This window comes from Staurois parvus, unplaced genomic scaffold, assembly GCF_062004578.1.
Source record: "Staurois parvus isolate SC_StPar_1 unplaced genomic scaffold, SC_StPar_1.0 ptg000985l, whole genome shotgun sequence".
NCBI lineage: Eukaryota > Metazoa > Chordata > Amphibia > Anura > Ranidae > Staurois > Staurois parvus.
The window spans coordinates 3,968,244-3,989,802 of record NW_028318781.1 but is presented as its reverse complement, the minus strand read 5'-3'; positions in this window follow the sequence as shown (position 1 = coordinate 3,989,802).

Sequence of the window (21,559 nt, the reverse complement as noted above, 5' to 3'; positions counted from 1 at the left end):
TCGATTCGGCTGATTCGCCGAATTTGAGGAAGAAATTCGAATCGATGCGAATTTATTCGCTACGAATTTAACTTATAAAAAGGGTTTCTAGGCTTCAGAGAGCCTTTAAATTAGTGCAGAACACTGTACCTTTAATTTAAATGCCCTTGGAGATGAGGAAGGAGAAGGAGAAAGAGAAGGATGAGAAGAAGGAGAAGGAGAAGGATGAGAAGAAGGAGAAGGAGAAGGATGAGAAGAAGGAGAAGGAGAAGGATGAGAAGAAGGAGAAGGAGAAGGATGAGAAGAAGGAGAAGGATGAGAAGAGGGAGAAGGAGAAGGATGAGAAGAAGGAGAAGGAGAAGGATGAGAAGAAGGAGAAGGATGAGAAGAAGGAGAAGGATGAGAAGAACGAGAAGGATGAGAAGAAGGAGAAGGATGAGAAGAAGGATGAGAAGAAGGAGAAGGATGAGAAGAAGGATGAGAAGAAGGATGAGAAGAAGAAGAAGGATGAGAAGAAGGAGAAGGATGAGAAGAAGAAGAAGGATGAGAAGAAGAAGGATGAGAAGAAGAAGAAGGATGAGAAGAAGGAGAAGGATGAGAAGAAGAAGAAGGATGAGAAGAAGAAGAAGGATGAGAAGAAGGAGAAGGATGAGAAGAAGAAGAAGGATGAGAAGAAGAAGAAGGATGAGAAGAAGGAGAAGGATGAGAAGAAGAAGAAGGATGAGAAGAAGAAGAAGGATGAGAAGAAGGAGAAGGATGAGAAGAAGAAGAAGGATGAGAAGAAGAAGAAGGATGAGAAGAAGGAGAATTCCAAGCCAGCAAAAAGTGTATCTGCAGAGCTCCGCTATTTCTTAGCGGAGCTCTGCAGATACACTTAGCGGAGCTCTGCAGATACACTTAGCGGAGCTCTGCAGATACACTTTTTGCCGGCTTGGAATTCTTCTTATTTTCATCCTACTTCTTCTTCTTCTTCATCCTCATCCTCAGAAGAAGAAGAAGAGGATGAGGATGAGGATGAAGAGGAAGAAGAAGAAGTAGGATGAAAATAAGAAGAATTCCAAGCCGGCAAAAAGTGTATCTGCAGAGCTCCTCTATTCTGCAGATACACTTAGAGGAGCTCTGCAGATACACTTTTTGCCGGCTTGGAATTCTTCTTATTTTCATCCTACTTCTTCTTCTTCATCCTCATCCTCAGAAGAAGAAGAAGAGGATGAGGATGAAGAAGAAGTAGGATGAAAATAAGAAGAATTCCAAGCCGGCAAAAAGTGTATCTGCAGAGCTCCGCTAAGTGTATCTGCAGAGCTCCGCTATTTCTGACAGTTCTCTGACATTCACTCCATACAGCGGTTGAAACATTGTATCTATTGTATCTATCAATGTTTCAACCGCTGTATGGAGTGAATGTCAGAGAACTGTCAGAAATAGGCTATTTCTGACAGTTCTCTGACATTCACTCCTCAACCGCTGTATGGAGTATTGAATGTCAGAGAACTGTCAGAAATAGCCTATTTCTGACAGTTCTCTGACATTCACTCCATACAGCGGTTGAAACATTGTATCTATTTGTTTCCATAAATGGAAACAAATAGATACAATGTTTCAACCGCTGAGCTCTGCAGATACACTTAGCGGAGCTCTGCAGATACACTTAGCGGAGCTCTGCAGATACACTTTTTGCCGGCTTGGAATTCTTCTTATTTTCATCCTACTTCTTCTTCTTCTTTATCCTCATCCTCATCCTCAGAAGAAGAAGAAGAGGATGAGGATGAAGATGAAGAGGAAGAAGAAGAAGTAGGATGAAAATAAGAAGAATTCCAAGCCGGCAAAAAGTGTATCTGCAGAGCTCCTCTATTCTGCAGATACACTTAGAGGAGCTCTGCAGATACACTTTTTGCCGGCTTGGAATTCTTATTTTCATCCTACTTCTTCTTCATCCTCATCCTCAGAAGAAGAAGAGGATGAGGATGAAGAAGAAGAAGAAGAAGTAGGATGAAAATAAGAAGAATTCCAAGCCGGCAAAAAGTGTATCTGCAGAGCTCCTCTATTCTGCAGATACACTTAGAGGAGCTCTGCAGATACACTTTTTGCTGGCTTGGAATTCTTCTTATTTTCATCCTACTTCTTCTTCTTCTTCTTCTTCATCCTCATCCTCAGAAGAAGAGGATGAGGATGAGGATGAAGAAGAAGAAGAAGAAGAAGTAGGATGAAAATAAGAAGAATTCCAAGCCGGCAAAAAGTGTATCTGCAGAGCTCCTCTATTCTGCAGATACACTTAGAGGAGCTCTGCAGATACACTTTTTGCCGGCTTGGAATTCTTCTTATTTTCATCCTACTTCTTCTTCTTCTTCTTCTTCATCCTCATCCTCTTCTTCTTCTTCTGAGGATGAGGATGAAGAAGAAGAAGAAGAAGAAGAAGTAGGATGAAAATAAGAAGAATTCCAAACCGGCAAAAAGTGTATCTGCAGAGCTCCTCTAAGTGTATCTGCAGAATAGAGGAGCTCTGCAGATACACTTTTTGCCGGCTTGGAATTCTTCTTATTTTCATCCTACTTCTTCTTCTTCTTCTTCATCCTCATCCTCAGAAGAAAAAGAAGAGAATGAGGATGAGGATGAAGAAGAAGAAGAAGTAGGATGAAAATAAGAAGAATTCCAAGCCGGCAAAAAGTGTATCTGCAGAGCTCCTCTATTCTGCAGATACACTTAGAGGAGCTCTGCAGATACACTTTTTGCCGGCTTGGAATTCTTCTTATTTTCATCCTACTTCTCCTTCTTCTTCATCCTCATCCTCTTCTTCCGAGGATGAGGATGAAGAAGAAGAAGAAGAGTAGGATGAAAATAAGAAGAATTCCAAACCGGCAAAAAGTGTATCTGCAGAGCTCCTCTAAGTGTATCTGCAGAATAGAGGAGCTCTGCAGATACACTTTTTGCCGGCTTGGAATTCTTCTTATTTTCATCCTACTTCTTCTTCTTCTTCTTCATCCTCATCCTCATCCTCAGAAGAAGAAGAAGAGGATGATGAGGATGAAGAAGAAGAAGAAGTAGGATGAAAAGAAGAATGAAAAGAAGAAGAAGAATGAAAAGAAGAAGAAGAAGAATGAAAAGAAGAATGAGAAGAATGAAAAGATTCTTCTTCTTTTCATTCTTCTTTTCATTCTTCTTCTTCTTTTCATTCTTCTTCTTTTCATTCTTCTTTTCATTCTTCTCATTCTTCTTTTCATTCTTCTCATTCTTCTTTTCATTGTTCTTCTCATTCTTCTTTTCATTCTTCTTCTTTTCATTCTTCTCATTCTTCTTTTCATTCTTCTTTTCATTCTTCTTCTCATTCTTCTTTTCATTCTTCTTCTTTTCATTCTTCTTTTCATTCATTCTTCTTTTTTTCATTCTTCTTCTTCTTCTTTTCATTCTTCTTTTCATTCTTCTCATTCTTCTTTTCATTCTTCTCATTCTTCTTCTCATTCTTCTTTTCATTCTTCTTTTCATTCTTCTTCTCATTCTTCTTTTCATTCTTCTTCTTTTCATTCTTCTTTTCATTCTTCTTTTCATTCTTCTTTTCATTCTTCTTCTCATTCTTCTTCTTCTTTTCATTCTTATTTTCATTCTTCTTCTCATTCTTCTTTTCATGAAGAAGAAAAGAAGAATGAGAAGAATGAAAAGAAGAATGAAAAGAAGAAGAAGAAGAATGAAAAGAAGAAGAAGAAGAATGAAAAGAAGAAGAAGAATGAAAAGAATGAAAAGAAGAAGAAGAAAAATGAAAAGAAGAAGAAGAAGAATGAAAAGAAGAATGAAAAGAAGAAGAAGAATGAAAAGAAGAAGAAGAATGAAAAGAAGAATGAAAAGAAGAAGAAGAATGAAAAGAAGAAGAAGAAGAAGAATGAAAAGAAGAATGAAAAGAAGAATGAGAAGAATGAAAAGATTCTTCTTCTTCTTCTTTTCATTCTTCTTTTCATTCTTCCTCTTCTTTTCATTCTTCTTCTTCTTCTTTTCATTCTTCTCATTCTTCTTCTCATTCTTCTTTTCATTCTTCTTCTCATTCTTCTTTTCATTCTTCTTCTTCTTTTCATTCTTCTCATTCTTCTTTTCATTCTTCTTCTCATTCTTCTTTTCATGAAGAAGAAAAGAAGAATGAAAAGAAGAATGAAAAGAAGAAGAAGAATGAAAAGAAGAATGAGAAGAAGAATGAAAAGAAGAATGAAAAGAAGAATGAGAAGAATGAAAAGAAGAATGAAAAGAAGAAGTATTCCAGTACAGCAAAAAGTGTATCTGCAGAGAGCTCCGCTATTTCTGACAGTTCTCTGACAGTTCCAGCGGTTGACAGCGGTTGAAACATTGTATCTGTTTCCGAATAAAAACATCTGTATCCTAAATGGAAACAAATAGATACAATGTTTCAACCGCTGTACATGTGAAGGAACTGTCAGAGAACTGTCAGAAATAGCGGAGCTCTCTGCAGGGACACTTTTGCCGGCTGATCGGGAAAAATCCAATTCGCGCACCCAAATTATGCAAATATTCGGATTCGACGCGAATCGAATTTTTCCTGAAATTCGAAACGAATTCCACTTCGCCTGGTTCGATTCGCTCATCTCTATACATGATGTAAAAGTAAATGTGATTCATTAGATAAGGCCCCCTTTTTTCATTGCTCTGTAGTACAGTTCTGATACTCACATGCTCATTGTAGATGCTTTTGTCTATGGACATGGGTCATCATGGGCACCCTGACCGGTCTACAGCTACTTAGCCCCATACACAATAAACTACAACGCCTATTTTTCTGCTTTCAACACATCAATTTCAGGGACAACATATTTACTTGCTGTGTAATATATCCCACTGCCTTCAGATGCCATTGTAACAAGATAATCAGTATTATTTACTTAACTTGTCAGTGGCCATAAAATTATGGCTGATCAGTGTATATTTAACATTAATAAATACATAAATGTATAATCATTGTTATTCAATAGGAAATATCCACTGAGGGAAAAATGAATATTTATTGCTAAGTAATGGCATACACGGAAACCCAGTAATTAGGTAAAACTACATGAATAACTCAATGATCTATTTAAAGCCTAAGATTAAAAAAAAAATCAACACAAGGGATTTTACTTACCTTCAGTGTGACGTGTCTTTTGCACTGTTGTGTCCTGGTTTAGCAGACATCTTCCTCCTACAATGCCACAACTACTCCAGCCACCTTAATCTTTAGGTGTTGGGGTATCATTAGCGCTAAGGGAACTGTGACAAAGGCTCATCAAGAGTGTCTAACTATGCCCACCTTTTCCACCAAGCTCTGTCATTCATAGAGGGTGGTACTACAGTTATAGTGGGTGAAAGATGATTTATGAATGGAGAATTGGTGGGTGAATGAAAAGTTTGCCCCCTAAATTCATACTATTTTTTTTAATCTTGATACCATCTTGATACCAGTATGTTACACCCACTTACTGTCCTGGCCATTTATAGGTTTTCAGTGCTGTGATTGTTTGACAGTCATGCAATAGTGTACCAAGATTAATTTTATATGATTGTTTTGAAACAGGCAGAGCTTTCTTTTGGTGTTTAATAACTACTGTTTTTTTGGTTACACTTTTCTTCTGAGCGTCTTGGCATCATCCACTGAACCCCCCCCAACACAGAAGTCATTGGGCGAGGCTCAGTGGATGACACCAATACGCTCGGAAGGAAAATGTATCGGTGAGAGCAATATTGCACAGGACTGCCATGTCCACTGTATATGATGTATATACAGTGGGGATCGAAAGTTTGGGCACCCCAGCTAAAAATATGTATTAATGTGCATAAAGAAGCCAAGGAAAGATGGAAAAATCTCCAAAAGGCATCAAATTACAGATTAGACATTCTTATAATATGTCAACAAAAGTTAGATTTTATTTCCATCATTTACACTTTCAAAATAACTGAAAACAAAAAAATGGCGTCTGCAAAAGTTTGGGCACCCTGCAGAGTTAATATCTTGTACTGCCCCCTTTGGCAAGTATCACAGCTTCTAAACGCTTTTTATAGCCAGCCAAGAGTCTTTCAATTCTTGTTTGAGGTATCTTTGTCCATTCTTCCTTACAAAAGTCTTCCAGTTCTTTGAGATTTCTGGGCTGTCTGTCACGCACTGCTCTTTTAAGGTCTATCCATAGATTTTCAATTATGTTGAGGTCAGGAGATTGTGAAGGCCATGGCAAAACCTTCAGTTTCCGCCTCTTGATGTAATCCCCGTGGATTTCGAGGTGTGTTTAGGATCATTATCCATTTGTAGAAGCCATCCTCTCTTTAACTTCAGCTTTTTCACAGATGGCATCAAGTTACCATCCAAAATTTGCTGAAATTTTATTGAATCCATTTTTCCTTCTACTCGTTCCCTGTGCCACTGGCTGCAACACAACCCCAAAGCATGATTGATCCAACCCCATGCTTAACAGTTGGACAGAGGTTCTTTTCATTAAATTCTGTGCCCCTTCTTCTCCAAACGTACCTTTGCTCATTCCTGCCAAAAAGTTCAATTTTAATCGGTCCACAGAACTTGTTTCCAAAATGCATCAGGCTTGTCTATATGTTCATTTGCAATGTTCAAACGATGATTTTTGTGGTGAGGACGTAGAAGAGGTTTTCTTCTGATGACTCTTCCATGAGGACCATATTTGTACAAGTATCTCTTTATAGTGGAATGGTGTACCACAACTCCAGTGTCTGCCAGATCTTTCTGGAGGGATCGTGCAGTCAAATGTGGGTTTTGAATTGTTTTTCTCACAATCCTGCGAGCTGTTCTGTCTGATATTTTTCTTGGTCTTCCAGATCTTGCTTTAACTTCCACTGTTCCTGATGACTGCCATTTCTTAATTACATTCCGAACAGAGGATATTGACATCTGAAAACGCTTTGCTATCTTCTTATAGCCTTCTCCAGCTTTGTGAGCGTCAACTATTTTCAGTTTCAGTTTTCTAGACAACTGCTTAGAAGAACCCATGGTGCTGATTGTTGGGGCAAGGTCAGATGAGTCTGGGCATTTAAAACCTTTGAGATTGACATCACCTGGTCTTCCCAGATGATGATTGAGAACAATCCATGACACTGGCAGGTCTCAGCTTTGCAAAGGGGGCAGTGCATGCTATAAATTCTGCAGGGTGCCCAAACTTTTGCAGACGCCATTTTTTTGTTTTCTGTTATTTTGAAAGTGTAAATGATGGAAATAAAATATAACTTTTGTTGACATATTATAAGAATGTCTAATCTGTAATTTGATGCCTTTTGGAGATTTTTCCATCTTTCCTTGGCTTCTTTATGCACATTAATACAAATTTTTAGCTGGGGTGCCCAAACTTTCGATCCCCACTGTATCAGGTGTGATCTGGCACCAGGCAAAAGTGAGTGCAATGATAATGGTGATGTGATTGGATTAAAAGTTTTTAAGGATAAACCACTATTATAGTCTTACTTTCATTAGATGGAGTAACTTTAGAGTGGAGCGGAGTGCGTCCATTGGTCTATTACAAATGGTCAGCATCGTCAATGTCCAAGAAGGGACAGCAAAAGTGTTTTTGACCAAGCAGTGATGTGAGGTCAGATACATAAGGTGAGCACACATCTGGTGGAGGTTTGATCACTGTTTTTAGAAGGATCAAGCACAGAAGACGGCACGGTTTATAAGAAGGATTAAATTGGTGTTCCTTATGAACCAGGGGCGGACTGACCATTTGGAAACTTGGGCACTGCCCGAGGACCTGGGGTCAGTAGGAGGCCACATGACATTTCCCCGGTACTTTTTTCATAGGCTTTTTTGAGTTTGGGCAAAGACACAGGGGCCCCATGATCCCCTATTGCCCGGAGGCCTCATGAGTTGTCAGTCCGCCCCTGTTATGAACTTTATTTCATAATCACAGCACTTTATATGATTTATTTAGATTTATTGCATAAATTTAGCACATTATTTGATTGGATGGTTTTATTTTATTATATGAATTTAGCACATGATTTTTGAGTTCAGAACCTATAAAATTATATATAAGTATTTATTTAATGCATTACGTTAACACAATTATTTATTTATTAATGTTTGTGCAAGGAATCAGTCTGTCTGTAGCCCAAAATTTCCTCGGATATTTAAGCCTTCTGTGCTCAGGAGAAATAAAGCTCCAGACACTGAAGTGTGAAAGCTAAATCTCTGAAAGGTTAATGCGTACAAGCAGTTTTATACAAAGTCAGAATGACCAATAAAATATTGTACTCTTATCAAAGAAGATACTAACTACAAATGGCTGAATACCACCATACAAGGTAGTTCCGTTTCATCAGAATAGAAACTGAAGTCATGAAATGAAAGAGAAGTTACAAGTGAAACTTCAAAATCGAAACTAACTTGCTCACACATCTAAAATGGAGGCAACAAACAAAATGAATGCCAGTTAATAAGACATTTTTCCTTACAGTTTGATTTGGGTTTATTAATCAGTATACATTATAGCACTGCACAGCTTTCTGAGTTTGTAAAACCATATATTTTCTGAAAGGATGTGACCAGTAGAATAAAAGGAAGGTGCTACTAAATTTTAAGGACCCGCGATATTTGCACAAATGTTTATCAAAGCAATATTTTCGCTAAGAATACACTAAAGTCATTATTAGCAGATACAAACATAGCAAATTTTACCAAATTCCTACTAAATATAAAAGCTTAACCTGTATTGAGTTAATAAATACCAAATATTTGTAAATTTTTAACTGTACCCTTTTGCAAATGGTGAAAATGTACGCAAAAATCTCTAAAAATCTGAAGGTTTTCATTTTGCACTTAAAAGCTTTCAGAGTTTGTAAAAGGACCCCCAAACAGGGCCGACGCTAGACTATTTTGCACCCTAGGCAAGACCAACTGCTTGCGCCCCCCCCCCCCCCCACAAGAACACAAGAACAAAAATTTCAAAACAGTAGAAAATATTAAATCAACAAAACATGAAACTACTAAATTTATTTTAATTTGCAAAAATAAGTGAAATAAGATTGCTTTGACTGATCCCAAGCTGGAATTCCCCAGGCACTGGGGGAGATAAAATGCTGTGACAGCAGGCAGCCCAGCACACACACACACACACACACACACAGAAAATACCTGAGTGATCCCACACAGTGACAGATCCGACACAACACACCACCACCAACACTGACACAGATCAGCAGGCCCAGCAGGCACTAGAAGGCTTTGGGATCATGATAATGTCATCAGTCACTGACACATTGCACATATGTTGGACGGCTAGCTGGGGCACACTCACTTGGACACGAGACATCAGATTTAGACTGTCAGGGCTCCAGGGTGTGACCAGAGGTATGTGAACTGACGCAGTGAAACGCAGGCTTCAGATATGTTATAAACAATATAATTTATTAACACTAACAATACATAAACGCAGTGCAATACTAAAACATAACACAGTGCAAACGAACCAAACCACCCACAGATAACAATACATACAATGCAAGCGTCGTCAGGCAGGCCGGGTCAATAACAATCGGACAGGTAGGAACAGGAGGAGCAGGCAGAGAGTAGTCAGGTCACGAGCCGGGTACAGCAACTAATGGGCAGGTAGGTACAGGGGGTCAGGCAGAGAGTGGTCGGGGTCACAAGCCAGGGATCAAACAGAAGAAGTCAGCAGAGGTCTGGATCAGGCAGGGTCAGCAACGAATCAGTCAGACAGGAACAGGAACAGGAACAGGGGCCCATAGAAAAGCACACACCAAGGCACAGACTGCAGGTCTGGCCATCCCTTAAATACACCTGCATAATCAGCTTCAGGTGTTTGGCTAACTACAGGGTTGAGTCTCTGATTGCTGAGAGCACCCGCTGGCCAGCCCTGGTACTGCAGCCCATAAGGCAGGTGAATCCCACCATTACTGGCAAGTCCATTCCTGACATAGACATTACCTTCCTTCGCAGGCTCAGCTCCACCTCTGCTGATGAATGGAAAGAGAAGGGCTGGTACTCCACAGTATACAGCAGCTGCCAGCCAGCTTGCAGTAAGGCACTGAGTCTGAGAGGAACACTGGAAGGAGCAGCAGCTCAACTGCTACACTGGCCCCAGACATCTTCCTCTGTCCCTTCTTCCTCCCCCCTTTCCTCATCTGAAGGATCATTCATGACATAGTGGCATCCCACACAGAGAGAGTGCTGGCCTGTGCTGTTCCTAGGCACCCCTATGTTGCATTGCGCCCTAGTAGAATAAATAGAATGTGCTTCTGATTTTTATAGGCACCACAATAGTTGCACAACTGTTTATCAAATCGCTATGTTCACTAAAACCCCCCCACAAAAATTCTTATTTGCACACAAAACCACAACACAACTTCACAACCACAAAATTCCTGCTAAATTCCTACTAAGGCCTCATTCAATGGGGTGTGTTAACCACTTCCTGACCGGTCGTTGTATATAAACGGCCGTACGGTGGCACTGCAGAGTCGGGTGGCCGTTTATAAACGGGAGCGAGCAGCACCGCAATCCGGTGGCTGCTGTGTCCTCCGAACACAGTGAAACACTGATCGTCGGACGGGACCTCTGTACGAGGTCCCGATCATGTGATCACTGATTGGCCAATCAGTGATCACATGCAAAGTAGTAAGCAGGATGTCACTTGTGACATCATTGCTTACTACGTGTGAAATCTGTGAATGATCACAGAGGTCACATGGTACAAGGCTATTCACAACAGCCTTGTACCATGTGACAAGCTGTGACCAATCACAGCTCACTCAGTAGTTCTCAATGGCTGTAAGAATGCAGACAGAGAGAAAGAGAAATGATTGCTTTTACATCCTATATGGGTGTAAAAGCAATCAGTGTAAAAAAAAAAAAAAAAGTAGTACAGAGTCACCATAGTGACACTGTACTGCTAGGGTGACAGTATGTAAAAAAAAATAATAATAATAAAAGAAATAATAATATAAAAAAAAAATGTAAAATGTTTAAAAATTATAATTTTTGGTTTTAAACTAATTTGGCTTATTTTATTTATTTTTTTTACTAAAAAGATAATGGAATAAATTTTGGCCAAGATTTATGATGAAATATTATTTATTTGCAAAAATGTTTAAGAAAAACACTTTTTTTCAAAATTTTTGGACATATTCATTTACATAGCAAAAAAAATAAAAATCCCAGCAGTGAATAAATACCACCAAAATAAAGTTTTATCTGTCTCAAAAAAATGGTAAAAAATTCATATGGGTACAGTGTTGCATGACCGCGCAATTATCATTCAAAGTGTGATAGCACTGAAAGCTGAAAATTGCCCTGGTCAGGAAGGGGGTAAAAGTGTCCGGACTGGAAGTGGTTAAAGCATATGCCCATGGAGGGCTGTATTTGCCCCCACAGTGTTCTGTGCATCCCTGTGCAGCCAGTCCTATTCATGTCAACTGGGATGCAGCAGCTGCAAGGACAGATCTGACATCCGTGCGGGTGTAGGTGCATGGTCCCAAACGCATGTTGAGAAAGTTGAGAGCACTGGCTGTGTCGATGCAGCCACTGTGTTCCAAATTATATGGATGGGACTTCCTGCACAGGAATGCTCGGAACACCTGTGCATTCTCATGCAGCCGCTGTGTCCCAAATTACATCAATATTGCTGACCTCTTCTTCTGAAAATACTAGTCTCCTGGCTGTCATGCTTATCTAGCTTCATTAATAACTCAATCACTGATCCAGGACACAGCTTATGATGCGACTTCACTCTCTTGATCTGCATGCTTGTCTTGGACACCGCCTCACAAAATAACAAGTATAGGTGTCCGTTTATGACACAGAGAATAGCTGCGATTCAACGGATCTCAGCTATTCTCTGGTCATTCACAGTTTATGACACTCAGGAGAACATGTTCAGCCCTTCACTGGAGATCTGTGTTCTCCCTCCAGATTCTCCAGCCCAGAGCTGGAGAATCGGAGGGACTGCAAACTAAGCAGAGATAATTTACCTCTGTTTAGTAAACTGATTTTTTACTGTAATCTCGCGAGATTATAGTAAAATCAGCCGTTTTCCAGAGTTTGTAGACCGTTCTCCAGCGTTTGGAGACTGTTCTCCCTTCGTTCAGAGAACTGCTTCATAAACTGCATTCACAGGAGAACTGTGTTCTCCGAGAATGCCGGAGAACTGAGCAGCGATCTATTACCGCTGGTCCATAAATGGACACCTCAGAGACAGACAAGAAACTGGCATTGTCCATCTCAGTAATCACAAGGCACAGAGTCACTCTGATTAGCTCTTTGCATTTTGCCTGTAATATAATGACAACACAGTTATAAGCATGGTGTACACGCCTGACCCCAACATGTACTCTGCAGCAGGACATTTTTGGGAGGCAGTTAAAGTGGTTGCAGAAGTAAAGGATTTTTTACCATAATGCATTCTATGCATTAGGAAAACAACCTTTTAAGTGCAGCTCCCCCCGCAGCCTCCCCTAAATACTCACCTGACACCAATCTTGGTCCACTTCTGTACACCCTACAGCAGATCTGCTCCCCTCTCCCAGCTCCCATAGGTTTGGCTGAGAGCATCGGAAGCCATTGACTCCATTGGCAGTCAGTCCAAACCTGTGAACAGGAAGGGGGGGAGGGGAGAGGTCGAGCTGGGCTTTGCATAACTGCCCCAATTGAAGCGGCTTCCTATGGGGGTACTCAGAGGGGGAAGGGAGCCAGATCGAGACTGCTCTGTGCAAAACCATGTATGACAAGAGTGACATGTTTTTTATTTTCATGTTAAAACAAAAAATTATATTTAATATCACTTGTCACTGTCACCAATACAGATTGTGAAGCAACTACGTGTAGCATGGTGATGAGGTCACCACTGCTTTTACAAAGTGAGATCCTGGTTTAAAAAGACACTTGGTAAATACAACATCGATTTATATCCTTTTTGGCTATTGAAGAAGATATATAAGGCCTAACTCCAAGAATATGAAACAATCTACCGTTGCAGTGGGACTCCCCTGCACTGCAAGCGCTAATGCTCGTTATGTATAGGGGTGCTGGAATAAGGAGAACTACTTACCTTACCAGTAGGGTCCCTCCAGCGGCACAGATGGTACCCCACAGCCTTCCCTGTAAGCAGATACGACCATGACTGTGGCTGTACTCCTGCCTCCTCATAGACTAGAGCAGCCATTCTCAACCAGGGTGCCCCGGCACCCTGGGGTACCTTGAGGTTTCTTCAGGGGTGCCTTGTCAAAATGTCTATAAATTGCCCAAAACATGTATACAAGCTAGCGGGTGGAACAAGCCTGCCTTTATAGTTACACAAAGCCACAGGTCTTCATTGTGCACCATTATGACCTTCTAGCCACCGATGTCCTGACAACCAATAACATCATCAGTTGATCAGGAAGATGTCAGCTGCCTGCACAGCAACCTAGTTTGACCCACCCCTGCCCCTCTCCATCAGCTCTGGGGTCACATTAGCTTAGTGACGGATAAAAACTGAGGGAGAAGAGCAACACTGGAATACTAATCAGTACCAGTGTACAAAAGTGTATTTGCTTTGGAATAAAAAATCACCTGTAATGTTGGGTGTCCTACATGTGTGGATATTGCAGCGTTAAATAAAACTATTAGAATAGTTTTTCACGTTTTAGAATGGGGCACCCATTTAAAATTATGGATAGTCTTGAGGCACCCCAGTTTAGAATGGGGTGCCTCCAAACTGTCCATAATTTTAAAGGGTGCCTTGGGACTATCCATAATTTTAAAGGGTGCCTTGACTGAAAAAAGGTTGAGAAACACTCGACTAGAGCTTCACAGAGGGGAGGGGATTGGAGCAGGAATGTCAAAATTCCTGGAGTTCAGGTTTAGATGAAGGTTTGTGTCTGGAGTTATGCTTTAAAGTGAACCCTGCAGAAAATGCAAGGCCAACTTAAGCCTAGTATAAATGATAAGAAAATCAAGTGAAAAATACCGCTTTTGGAGCAGTTGTCTGATAGTCTGATCGTAAGTACATAGCTTTTGAGAGCTGAACACAACAGTTCATGCACAATTATCCAAAGGGACAAGCATGAAAATCTAATTTTAATTGTAATTAGTATAGTATTCGTCTGTACAAAAATTGAGCAACCAGGACCATGCATGCTCGGGAATGTACGAATACAATACAATACCATACATTACATCACTTTTGATGTTGTATTCTGTCTTACAAGAATTTTTGTAACTCTAGCAACCTCTTCATTTTAGATATGAGACTAGCATGCAAAAAAAGAGATCATTCGTCTTTATCCTCTGTGTAAAAAGCACTAACTGAAAGCAAATAAAAAAAAAAATTAAGAAATATGTTATAAAAAAAAGAGGCCAGAGCAAGGGTGTAAGGTAAACAATAATGCCAAAAACTGTACCCCCTAGGAATACTGAGCATTTAACCCTTCCATTGAGGGAAGGGGGCACTGTATTGGTAGATATTTTCAAATTACTGGAGTTTGATTTTAAAAAAAGGTTTTTGTATCTTGAATTCTGATTTAAAGGGATCTTGCAGAAAATACATCCACTAATGTTGCAGCCCTTCATCATCTGAATATAAAGTGGTAACTAAAAGCAATTAAAAAAAAAACTTTAATGAAAATTTTAAAAATTGAGCTTGCTCACCTAGGTAGCAGTGACATCACTAAGCCTTCATGTGGGATCTTGGGAAAACAGAGAATTTTGAAATCTGTGAGAATGTGCTCCTGAACAGCGCTGGAGCACCTTCTAGTGATATTTGTAATTTTCAACTTTCCCTGAATCTTGCCCAAGAAAATCACTGGTACCTGCCAGAAACTGGACTGTAAGGTATGTATTTCTACATTTTTCAGTTTTACAGTTTTTTGTTAATCACTGCGCTTAGGTCTGAAATGTAAGCGGTCCACTTTGAGTATTACAGAAAAAAAAACACTTTTCTGTGGCCTTTCCATCAGTATTTCTGGGGTGGACCAGTTGCTAGGTGTGTATATGTGGAGGAAAAAAGTTCTGAGTTATCTACAAGAACAACACAATCGGTATTACCCTAATGTAAATGGTATGTCAACAACATATGTGGTGGTCAAATGTAGAGCTGAAACACAGAGAAAAGTAATCGATGCATTTCAGTGGAGTACACACAAGCCATATTTAAATTGGATAGATAATGGAAAACTTCTTGAAGGCTCGATGTGATACAGAAAGGAAGATGGGTAGGAACGAACATCAAAAAGTTGGAAGTAATGAAACAGATCTTTGTTGTGTTTATGTTGTGTTCAACAGTGCATACGTCACTGATATTCCTCCCGTTCAAAGGAAATGAAACATACTGAATATACAGTATGAGCATTATAGATGCTTTCAAATCTGTTCATAAAGTACATGAAAAGTGTGCGGTGAGTGCAATGCCAGAGGAAAGCAATTTAGAGTTGTCAGAAGAGATGGCAAGTACATTATTGTAGCTCAGTTAATGTTGCTCATCATCCTACCAACTCAGGTTGCTATGGCAACACATAATATAGAAACAAATGGCATAACGCTCTGCTATTGTAAATTAAAACTATTGAGGAGTCCTTTGAGCATGGAAATTCAGAAAGCTGGAGGATACTTAGCTAACAAACAGGGCCAGATCGCCTGAGCATATAGGTACACAGATATTGGTGCTGCTAGGATCATTTTCTGGTTTTACTAATCCTAACCTAGCATTGGACAAAGTGGCACTGCTAAACGTGAGATAAAAATACATTTGTAACATAACTATACCAGGAAGTGTCACCCCTTCTGCCTCTGTCACCCATAGGAACAGGTCTACTGTGTCTGACAACGACTCCATCAATGACTACAAAGGTCATACAACTACAAGGGGAATACTAACATCCTTCAGTTAATTAAAGCTAAAGTCCAGGAATAACTAAAATTTACCCTTGCAGTGAGACCCTCTGCACTTCAAAGGGTAACTGCTTGCTAGGTCTAGGAGTGCATGAATATGGAGTAATTCTGTACATACCCCCATATTACCTGCTCTGGCAGGCTCTCTCCATCCATGCAACCAGTCCAGCCCCATTGCCTCCTCTTTAACCTCCCTAGCGGTCTGATTATGTCCATATTTCTGTGCTGAAAGCAGTACATTGTTTTTAATGGAAATATGTTGTTTTTTTATTGTAGGCCTGTAATTCTTAGGAATAACTTGCTGAAATCTGTCCGAACAAAAGTCTAGTAAACATCCCGGGTATGATAAAATTTGAAACACGAAATCATAAATTATAATAGAATAATCATAACAATATATACCGTATTTTTCGCTCCATAAGACGCACCTGACCAAAAGACGCGGCTAGGTTTTAGAGGCGGAAAACAAGAAAAAAAATATTCTGAACCAATGGACTGCAGACATAGTACAGGAGATGACCAGAGACTGCAGACATAGTACAGGAGATGACCAGAGGCTGCGGACACAGTACAGGAGATGACCAGAGACTGCGGACATAGTACAGGAGTTGACCAGAGGCTGCGGACACAGTACAGGAGATGACCAGAGACTGCAGACACAGTATAGGAGATGACCAGAGACTGCAGACAAGATGACCAGAGGCTGCGGACACAGTACAGGAGATGACCAGAGACTGCGGACACAGTACAGGGTATGACCTGAGACTGCGGACAGTATAGGGGATGACCAGAGACTGCGAACAGTACAGGGGATGACCAGAGACTACGGACAGTATAGGGGATGACCAAGAGACTGTGGACAGTATAGGTAATGACCAAGAGACTGCGGACAGTATAGGGGATTACCAAGAGACTGCGGACAGTACAGGGGATGACCAAGAGACTGCGGACAGTACAGGGGATGATCAAGAGACTGCAGACAGTGCAGGGGATGACCAGAGACTGCGGACATGGTACAGGAAATGACCAGAGACTGCGGACAGTGCAGGAGATGACCAGAGACTGCGGACAGTACAGCAGATGACCAGAGACTGCAGACAGTGCAGGGGATGACCAGAGACTGCGAAGACAGTACAGGAGATGACCAGAGACTGCAGACAGTGCAGGGGATGACCAGAGACTGCGGAGACAGTACAGGAGATGACCAGAGACTGCAGACAGTGCAGGGGATGACCAGAGACTGCAGACACAGTACAGATGACCAGAGACTGCGGACACAGTACAGGAGATGACCAGAGACTGCGGACACAGTACAGGAGATGACCAGAGACTGCGGGCATAGTACAGGGGATGACCAGAGACTGCGGGCATAGTACAGGAGATGACCAGAGACTGCGGACACAGTACAGGAGAACACCAGAGACTGCGGGCATAGTACAGGGGATGACCAGAGACTGCGGGCATAGTACAGGGGATGACCAGAGACTGCGGACAGTGCAGGGGGTGACCAGAGACTGCAGACAGTACAGGAGATGAACAGAGACTGCGGACAGTACAGGGGATGACCAGAGACTGCAGACAGTACAGGAGATGACCAGAGACTGCAGACAGTACAGGGGATGACTAAGAGACTGCGGACCTTTGGGGAGGGAGGGGAGCGGGTACCTGAATTTGACAGGTACCCGCTCCCACTTCCGTGGAGTTGTCCTCCCTTTACTGTGGGCACCCAGCTGACAGCCGGGTGCCCAGTGCGCCTGCGTGAGAAGCGCTGCTCTTTGTGATTGGTCCGGCGTCTTCAGGGACCTGTCATGTGTCCCAGAAGACGCTGTACCATTCACAAAGCGCAGCGCTTCTCGTGTATGCGCACTGGGCACCCGGCTGTCACAGCCGAGAGCCCACAATAAAGAAGCCGGCACGGGAAGACTGTACAGCGATAGACCGAGGAACAGGTAAGGTTCTGCTGCAGAGAAGAGCTGAGCAGCCGGCCCGGTATTCTGACACAGCGGCAGTAGAAATACTGGACCGGCTGCTCCATATTCGCTCCATAAGACGCACTGACATTTTCCCCCTTTTTTGGGGGGAAAAAAAGCGCATCTTATGAAGCGAAAAATACAGTAATAATAATAATACATTTTACTCAATAATGTAATCAAACCAAAAACACTGAAATTTGAAATATAGCGCCAAGTTCGCACATCACTGAGCAAAGTCGCAGAATCGTTTTCAGTGTCTGATAACGAATCTCCCCACAAATCATTATCACTCAATTCTGCAAGTGATTCTAATTTACTATCGCTGTTCTCTAGCTGGTCTAAAACCGATTTTAACCTAAAGGGACGCTTTTGGATGCCATGGACGTTTCCAGGCAGAAAGAACAGTAAAAATGCAGGCAGGGCACAGGACAAAGCACTACGAACAAAATGTATGTGAAATGCTTTGACACAGTAATGTAATACTATCAGATTTTAGTGTATTATGTGTATGTAAAATTTTGACATTTTTGAATCTCCCACCAATTCCATCCCCCCGTACGTCACGACACTCGCAGAGGACGGAACCCAGAAGACAGATGCTGGCATCGGCCGGAGAACATGGCCGGGGACGCAGCGGGAGGAGAGCGCGGGACCGCGGGACAAGGTAAGTGATCCAGGGATCCCAGAGCAATGCTGCAGTGTAATCTCGAGTGTAGCTCGGGGTTACCGCTTCTGGTGCTGAAACTTAACCCTGAGCTACACTCAGGAACACCGCCAGGGGGGTTAAGGCACTCTGTCCGCAGTCCCACTCCAGCCTCCTTCCTGTACAATGTAGAGATAATAGCCATGCCCAGCACAATGCTGGAGCCAGCCGAAGCAGGAGTAAGGTAAGGAAAACACTCCACTTCATCAAACCCCTAGACTTAGATTTAATAGGCATTTAACCCTTGTGACGTGAGGAAGGGGGGACACTGCAAGGGTAGATTTTAGCTAATTGCCAGAAATCAGCTTTAAAGGATAAGTTCACCTTTTAGTAAAAAATAATAAATACACATTTTTTTGCAGGTAAACAAATGTGCATTTATTATTTTTGTCTGCAGGAACCTGTAAAGTATTGCACCAGCGATCAGCAGATCCCTGGTGCCATGCCGGGACTTGTAGTCTCTCATTTACAGAATGCTGTTAATGAGTGACGTGGCCAGGTGGGCAGAGCCACTATTTTTTCAAGTTGACAGCTAGCGGAGGGATATCCCCCGCATTCTGTCAAAATGGGGATTATGGGGGAGTGGGGACCGGTCAGATTGTAACATGTTACACCCTGAATATGTGTGTGTAACATGTAACATGTTACAAAAGATGAACTTATCCTTTAATCCCCTATAGTGCAGTAGGGGCTTGATGCCCTGGAGATCAATAAGGAAATCTGTTCCATGACATTATCAGTTTCCATGAGATTGTTTTTTTAATCATCACATGATTTATCATTAACATTGAAATCATTTCTTGCATGTGAAAAATGAACAAATTCATATCCTAATTTTTAATTAATTTTAAGAGAACCCTAGTTTAAAACAAATAACTTCAAGTGCAATATAATGTGCTACAAATATTGCTGTTCCTAGGTGTTGCATTACTTTCTTAAACAGTTAGTTCTGAAAAAATGAAACGGTGAACTAATACCTTATACCCTTCCCAGTTGTTGCTGTACTTACCTTTGTGGTATCAGATTGATTCTCTATCCTGGAGATGACCATTCAGAATGGCTCTTATCTAACCTGGAAGCCTTACAGAAAGAAGTGGGAGGATAGTGGGGATTTCAAATCCCTGGATTGCTTCACCAGCTGAGTGGGCACTGACAGCACATCAAACACGGAATTAAGTACAGTGGGGATGGTGAAGGGTGTACAGAAGCCATTCTTAACCAGGGTTCCTCCAGTGGTGGCAAGGGGTACCTTGAGTTTTGGCTAACTGGCCTCCCATCTGATGATGCCTTCATAGTTCCAGATCCAACACCACTTGGAAGAGGCAACAGCATAAATGCAAGGATGTAACTCTGGCCAGCTTATAAGGGAATATTCCAACTTTCCACCACCGGTGTATGGGAATTTTCCCAATGACCTCAATGGCATCATTTTTCCAGGGGTTCTCTGGAACTTGAAAATTATTTCAAGGCTTCTCTGGGGCAAATAGGTTAAGAAAGACTGGTGTACAATATTAGTTCACCTTTTCATTTTTTTTTTTTCAAAAAGGTGAACTTACACTTTAAGCTGAACACTGTGGAGTTATAAATTAACAGTTTTCAATCCGTGTAATAAATTAATAATTTAAAAGGAATGCTAAGAGTTCTTGTACAAATTTTCTAGATTTATTATGGTCAGGACTAAAATAAAAACATTTTAAAAAGGCTCTTATCTTCATCCTGGTAAATTTGAAAAATTGCATATTAATATAAAGCAGTCTTCTATCCACTAGCATAATTATTTGTACTTGATTACAGAACTCCATTTAGCTATCAGAGCAGTTAGACCCTGACACCAACTTAAAAAAATGCAGATAAAAGCACAGAAAAATCATGTATTAAAGTAGAACTATAGGCAAAACATTTGTTTCATTTTGGATAGAGTAAGGGAGGGTTATAACCCCTGTCAGTTTATTTTTTTGCCATCTGTGTCCCATTAGGGAGATTTACCTTCACTTCCTGTTCCACAGCCAAAAGAGGAAGTGAGAGATAATCCCTGCAAATTAAGGACATTGCTTGGGGACTCCCAGGTCACCAGAACTAGTGTCCCCAACAACCCAAAAATTGAGGTTTTCTATTCTTTCACTTTCAATGATTTTAGTAAACAGGACTGATAGAGAGGATGAATCTACCTAAAGGGGGCACAGACAGCAATACAAACCTGACAGGGGTTATAATCCCTCTCTACTCTGTCCAAAACTAAAAAAAAAGTGTTGCCTTCAGTTACACTTTAAATAATTGCTTGCAATGTTATTCCTTTCTATAAATGACATATTCAGAGTGGGGGAGAGAGAGACAGAAAGAGAGCGTGAGAACAAAGGTTTGTAAACCTAAATGTTCCTTTGGTTTTCTTCACAAGGCAACAATGGCACCAGCAGCCTTGGACCATCATGTGACCTAGTGAGAAATCTGCCGCTAATTTTGGCCAGTGTGACCACAGACAACATACTCAGACAAAAGCAGAATAAAAATGGCTGAGCCATCATGAGTTAAGAATACAAACTACTCCTAGAGAGATGATCTATGAGTTCTTCAGGTATGAGGTATAGAGGTTGATTTAACAAGGACAAATAGGCTGTTCACTTAGTAAAGTGTTTTTTTTTTCTTTACATTTTCCTTACGCATGATTAAGTATTCCGTGGAAAGTGGATTTTTACCACATTCTCTAAACTAAGTGAAAATTCTCTTGCAAAGTGAATATTCACTTTGCCAAGTGAACATCCTTTAGTAAATTAACCTCATAGGCTCAGCTAACTATAGTAGAAGGCATTTTGAAAGTCAGGCAGAATGTTGTTTGTCTGATAAGCTCCGCTGTTAAACCAACAACCAACAAACATAACTCCTAATCACATTTTTCTGCAAGATCCACCATTATTTACAAGCACAACTGAGATTGCAGACTGTGCCACAGGATAATCTGTTCTGTCCCAATCTGAACAAATTTGGACTATGACAATCAGGACCATTACTGCAAGCAGACACAATGCTTGAAATATTAAA